Source organism: Mustela putorius, unplaced genomic scaffold (genome assembly GCF_011764305.1).
Source record: "Mustela putorius furo isolate JIRA1106 unplaced genomic scaffold, ASM1176430v1.1 tig00003923_pilon_pilon_pilon, whole genome shotgun sequence".
NCBI classification, from domain to species: domain Eukaryota; kingdom Metazoa; phylum Chordata; class Mammalia; order Carnivora; family Mustelidae; genus Mustela; species Mustela putorius.
In genome coordinates, this window is record NW_025422068.1 from 606,223 (window position 1) to 613,029 (window position 6,807).

At 38.6% G+C, this 6,807-nt stretch overlaps 1 pseudogene; it reads left to right on the forward strand.

Annotated features, from left to right (window-relative positions):
* Positions 1 to 6,139: 6,139 nt before the first annotated feature.
* Positions 6,140 to 6,429, forward strand: LOC123388895 (annotated as a pseudogene).
* Positions 6,430 to 6,807: the final 378 nt, after the last annotated feature.

The window sequence follows — 6,807 nt, forward strand, 5'->3', positions numbered from 1 at the left end:
TGCACAACAAATGATAAGAAATAGATGGCATCATTTATATCTTTAAAAGAGAAAAAACTGAAACAACAAAAAAAACTGAAGATATATCCTCAGAGGTCCTCAGATAATATAACTGGGACACCCAGACTGTGAGGGATGTGCACTTAATTAATTTAGGGAAGAGACCAGTGTAAGAAGAAATACAAAAGGAAGTAAAAGACCAGCAGAGGATAGGCACAGAGACCAATGAAATAAAATTCAGAGTCCACGATAAACATAAACCCATATATCTATTACTGGCTGATTTTTGACAAAAGCACCAAGTCTGTTCAATGGGGAAAGAATAGTCTCTTCAACTAATGGTGTTGGCACAACTGGATCTTCACATTCCAGAGAATGAAACTGGACCCCTAACTTACACTACATTAAAAAACTAACCCAGAATGGATCAGTGACCTAAATATTGAGATAAACCATAAAACCCTTAGAATAAAACAAAAGGATTCATCTTCATTACTTTGGATTTGACAATGGATTCTTAGGTAGGACACTAAAGTATGCCCAACAAAAGAAAAAAAGAGATAAATCTGATTTTATCAATTTTTTTTTTAAAAAGCCTTTTGTGAATCAAAGGACATTATCAAGTAGTAAAAAGAGGCACTCGAGCTGGCTCAGTCAGTCAAACATCTGACTCTTGGTTTTGGCTCAGGTCATGATTTCATGGGTTGTGGGATCAAGCTCTGTGTCAGGCTTCTTGCTCAGCAGGGAGTCAGTTTGAAAGATTTTCTTCCTCTGCCCCTCTCCGGGATTATGCTCTCTGTCTCCCTCTGTCTGTCACTCTCTCAAAATAAAGAAACCTTTAAAAAAAAAAAATTAAAAAGACAATCAACAGAATAGGAAAAATATTTGCATGTCACGCATGTGATAAGGGTTTAATGCCCAAAATATGTATAGAAACCCTAAAACTCAACAACAAAACCCAATGTAAAATGGCACAAAAGAATTAAACAGACCAAAGAGGACATACAAATTGCCAATAAGCACATCAAAATATTCTCACCCTATTGGTTATGAGAGAGTGCAGATCAAAACCACAAGGAGTTACCAGTTCACATCCAGAAGGGGGGTTACAATGAAAATATTGAAACTAAAAAGTGTTGGCTAGGATGTGGAAAATGTAGAACCCTCACACATTCCTGGTTGGAATTTAAAATGATGCAACCACTGTGGTTGCAAATAGTTTGGTGGTTCCTTGTAAAGCTGAAGAGAATTAGCACATGATGCAACAATTTCACTTCTAGACATAAACCCAAAAGAATTGAGAACATGGGCTGAAAGAGACATTTGTACATCAAAATTAGTTTCAGCTTTACTCACAATAGCTAAAAGGTAGGAAAAAACTCAGCTATCCCTCAACAGATAAACGGGTAGACAAAACATGTTCTATTTACACAATGGAACCATAAAAAGGAACAACATCTGATACATGCTCCAATACAGATGAAGTGTGAAAACATATTAAGTGAAGTAAGTCTGACATAAAAAGATGAATAGTGGATGATTCCACTTATATGAAATACAGATAACAGGAAAATTCACAGAGACAGAAAACAGATTAGAGGTTATTAGGGGCAAGGTTGAGGAAGTACTGGGGAGTCAATGCTTAATAGTATTTCATTCTCCCAAAAAATACCCTGAAAGGTTACAGAATTTCTGTTTGGGTGACAAAAAACTTCTGGGAATCGAAAGTGATAAGGGCTGTACAACACTGAATATAATGCACGCCTTTGATCTGTACACTAAAAACTAGGTAAAATGGCCAATGTTATATTTTACAACATTTTAAAACTAAATATAATTAACAAAGATCTGAATTTTCTAGCCAAATTACATAGTTGTCCTTCAAGAATTTTTCCATTTTATGTAATATATTTTCAGAAATTAAATAAATATATAATTTTTAAATATAAAAAAAAAACAAAATAATTTTTTTTTTTTTAAATGAAGAGGGAAGAAGGCCCATCCTTTGCTCTTCCTTCTAGGGAAATTATTGAATTGCATTTCACAGATGTGCTTACAGTATGAACCATATATAATCTTTAGAAAATCCCTCAAGGAGCTAAGCACAGGAGTAAACATTTATTTAGAATAAATTAAAAAAAAAAAACTACAACTTCCAAAGCTGACAAATATCACACAAGTCCACACACATAAAATTTATACTAATGGACTGCTTGATACACTTCTATGCTTTTCCTATATCGTTTTGTTCTTTATTCTTTGAAAATCTCTTCTCACGATGATTTGCAAACCACTGCCTAGTGAAGGAAGAGAAAGATGATTTAGGATTTCTTCTAGCATGACCTGTATTGGAAAGTCAGCTGTGTGGTGAGAGAGTTCATTTGCAGAAGCCTCGGTGTCACTTGTGGGAATCTTTCTTATCCTCTAGTCACTGTAGTTTCCTTTTGCTCATCATCAGCTGAACTTCCTGTCGGGCAGGAAGTAAATGCATGTCCTGAAGGCCATGTTCATTATCCCAAGGGACTTAATCTGTATCTCAGACAAAATTCTGAGCATCCCTGGTACATCTTCATGTGGGCTTCCTTGCCATACCTCAGTGGACACTTCAGTCTCTGAGAAGTCTTAGGGTCTCCCAAGAGGAAAGAGATTTCATAAAACCACTGAATGGTGAAGTTCAAAGTGATCAAAAAAGCACCTAGTCTGGAAATGTTTAAACTTCAGCCATCTAAGACCTACCCTCGGTTTTTCCATTTCTATATACCACTTCTGTTACTATTTGCTTACCATTTACTTTCCAATTTTTTACTTAGTCACAAACTTCAGTCTGACCGGACATAATTCTTCCCATAAAATTGTGTGTTTGAATGGCAACATATTCTTTTCCTCAATGGATGTTAAAATACATTTATAGCTCAGAAAAGAAGAGGGAAAAAAAGAGTCTGTCTGGGTCGTGCTAAACCTACTTCATGCCCTGCGCACCCCAGCAGATGCTGAAACAAAAGAATTCACAGGGACTGGAGAAGACTAGTATTGGGGGAGTTAATGACACAGGAATAAAACATCCCTTAAGCGATGGAAACTATGTGGAAACCTTGTTATTTTCCAAAACCAATGTAATTATCCTTTTTATTAAAGTGAAGTGGCAAAAAGAGCTATGCTCACAGATATTTTTTTTCCTCTACAAGTGTGTTTGTGTTTTTTTCCCTCCGCAAAAATAATGCCGTTCATTAGATTATAGCAATGTCTTGTGCGCTCAGGAGTCATTTTTATCAAGTGGGAAAAAAAAGGGGGGGGGGGATTAAATAATAAAGAAAGCCAGTAAGGGAACCAGGACCAGGGTGAATGAGGGGCAGAAAACCTCTTGTCTGTTCACTTCCTCCATGAAGCTATGAAAATTTTCCCTCTCATATCCTTCATCTCTACAGATAGAAATAACTGCTCTATAATCCACCTACTACCTTCTCTTCATAGGATCTTTTAAAATTAACATATAATATATTATTTGTTTCAGGGGTACAGGTCTGTGATTCATCAGTCTTACACAATTCACAGCACTCATCATAGCACATAACCTCCCTGATGTCCATCACCCAGCCACCCTATCCCCCCCTGCCCCCAGCAACCCTTAGTTTGTTTCCTGAGGTTAAGAGTCTCTTATGGTTTTTACATAGGCTTTTATTCATTGTTTCCTCCCATGGTATCTACATTCCACAAGCTCCTGGGAGCACAGAACAAGCCTTAATTCCACAGACACCCCTGACCCCTGGTATCATACCAAGTACAGGGGAGGTGTTTCATGTTGTTGAATAAATTAATGAAAAGTATATATAAAAACAGACACCTAAAAATAAATAATTTTAATACTCATCATTAATAATACTTAATAAAATCGACAGCATTCCTAAAATTAGAGCACCCATTATAAGAAATGACTAAATACAGATTTAAGAGAAAGACTGAAAATATTTGTTAACTTATGTGAGATAACTCCTTGGCCTGTATTTCAAGGAGACGAGTGTTGCCATACTCAACACTATAATAATGTGGTTTTTGTGTCTGCTAGCCATCAATCAGACAGGTATTACTGTTTGTATTTATATGAGATTAGAAAAGGGGGAGGAAGAGATTTCAAAGTATCTAAAGCCAAGACAGTGTGAGAAGGGCAAGGGTGAGAATAAATTCAACAAGACAGAAGTTTACTTGCGGGCAGCAGGATTTAAAACCTGTCTGAGTATATGCAGAAGCAGGCAAGAAGAACCCCCATGTAATCAACCCAAAGGTCAATGGAAGGATACAGGGAGAGATGTGGCAGTTAAGTCTGACACAGCCCTGACGTGTTGAAAGAGAAGCCTCTTTGCTGAGCCTCGGGCATCTTCCACCACAAGCTCTCCTTAAGGCCTCACCAGATCCACTGTCAGCAGAAGCTGGACGGCTGATCTCAAGGCCAGTGCCATCAGACAAGGATGTGCTGACCTGGAGAATGCATGGTCCACATTCAGACAGCAGGTGCTCCCCAGCAACTACCAAAGCACTGCCACGTAAAACTAGAGGACCCATGTGGCCAGAATTTGCCATCTGCTAAGACTTTTATGTGAAATTTATTGATCCTTCAGTCTTAGTGATTACCTATAATATTTAGGAGCCCCATATAGGCCAGACAAGACACATCTGCTATTCCAATCTGACCCTTTATCCTCCAGTTTGTAAATGGTAGTTTAACTGCATCTCAATAGGGGCGCCTAGGTGGCTCAGTCAGGTTAAACATCTGCCTTGGGCTTGGATCATGATCCCAGGGTCCTGGGATGGAGTCCAGTGTCAGGCTCCCTGCTCAGCGGCCAGTCTGCTTGTCCCTCTCTGTCTGCTCATGTTTGCACTCTTTCTCTCTCACTCACTTTCTCCCTCAAATAAATAAAAATCTTTAAAAAAAATTGCATCTCAACAAAATTCAACTTTTTATAGAGATTATGTTTACACCATCACGGCTCTAAAAAAAGTTTTCTTGGGGTTATAGTGCAAAGTATTAACACACTGAAATGTATTAAAATGCTCAGGTGAAGGATCACTTCTAAGCATTATATTATTGTACTGGATGACGGTAGATCTCAAAACTCTTGAATACAGGGCCTACTGACTTTTATATTCTACATAACTGCATTATAATTTATTTAATTATTTTTATAATTTAAAGTTCTCATAATTTACATTCTATCTCTGCCTTCCTCTTTCTCTTTGAAAAAGTTAATCATGCACTTTAATTCATAGCAAATCATTACCATTAGTCCCTTTTCCAATTCAATTATTTGGCATATTTTACCTATTCCCCATTCCCATTCCATACCTCCCTGAAACCGTAAACTATTCCAATGTGTTTGATGAGTATGGTTCTTTTCTATATGGTCTCATAAATTGAACAGCTTTCGTTCTTATCATTTTAACTTATGAAAACGATGCTTATGAGCTAGTTATTTTTACTTTCCTATAAGGTCTGATGTTTTCTTTCTTTTTTTTTTTTTTTTAAAGATTTTATTTATTTGAGATAGGGCGAACCAGAGAGAGAGAGAGCATGAGCAGTGGGGAAGCAGACTGCCCACTGAGCAGGGAGCTCGATGTGGGGCTCCATCCCAGGACCCTGGGATCACGACCTGAGCTAAAGGCAGATACCCAACCGAGAGAGCCACCAGACGCCCCAAGGCATACTGTTTTCAGCATGTGTGTTTATTTTGCCCACTATCTAATATAACTGCATAGTATTCCACAGGGTACACCCACCACACACGCCTGCCCATCCTGAAGCTATGAATGCCTGGAGAGTCTGCAGTTTGCTGATACCACAAGCAACACTGCACCAATGAACCTGTGCGTGTTCCCTCACAGACTTTGGGTTCTATGTCCAGGACTGGGATTGCTGGCCCATCGAACATGTGAGTAATTTAATTTTACTGAGAACTGCTTCAGTGCTTTCCAGGAGTCCTGCAGTAATCGACAGCTCCCAACAGAATGTCAGGATTCCTGGAGTTCACATTTCGCCAAACATGTGGCATTATCCAGGCCCATAATCTATCCAAAATGGTGCCTCTTTATATAATTTTTATTTTTCCATTCCAGTGGTGGAGCAATGGATGATCTTGCTCCTGGCAAAATGGAGCAGGGGGCCATGAGCAGATAAACCTGCCCAGTGAACCTGGTTGCCTTCCCCCATCTGACCATGGTGCTATTGGCCACTGGCATGTTCTTCACTGCCTGGTTCTTCCGTTAAGAGCTTACTGCCACCAAGAACATTTAGGATTTCTATAAAGAGCTCCTCAGCTCCTTGGTGGCCTTGCTCTTCATGGCTTTGTATTCCTCTTCTTGCTGCTGTGGGTCAGCATATACATTCTGACCTTTCAAAGGCTCAAACCAGCTGACCTCACTGAACCCTTACTTTTGTAAATTAATTTACTATTGCTGGAAGTGTCCCAGCTGCTTTTCACAATGAAGGCAGATGTGTGGGGGGGAAAAAAAAATGTTTTTCTATTTACCAAAGAACATGAACCTCTCCAGATAAGATTACCGATTTTTTTAGTCTTCTGTAGGTCTTGGTTCAACTGTATGCAATCTTAGGTCGAAATGTTATCTTTCTCTTATTGATTTATAGTAATCTCTTCTCTAGTAAAACCTACATAAACCTGTATACACACACACACACACAGAAACACTTCATAGAGATCACTTGGGGACCTTGATAAAATACATATTCTGACCCACAAGGTCTGGGGTGAGTCCCAAGAGTCTTGCATAAATTACCAGATCCCACAATATGATGACAAT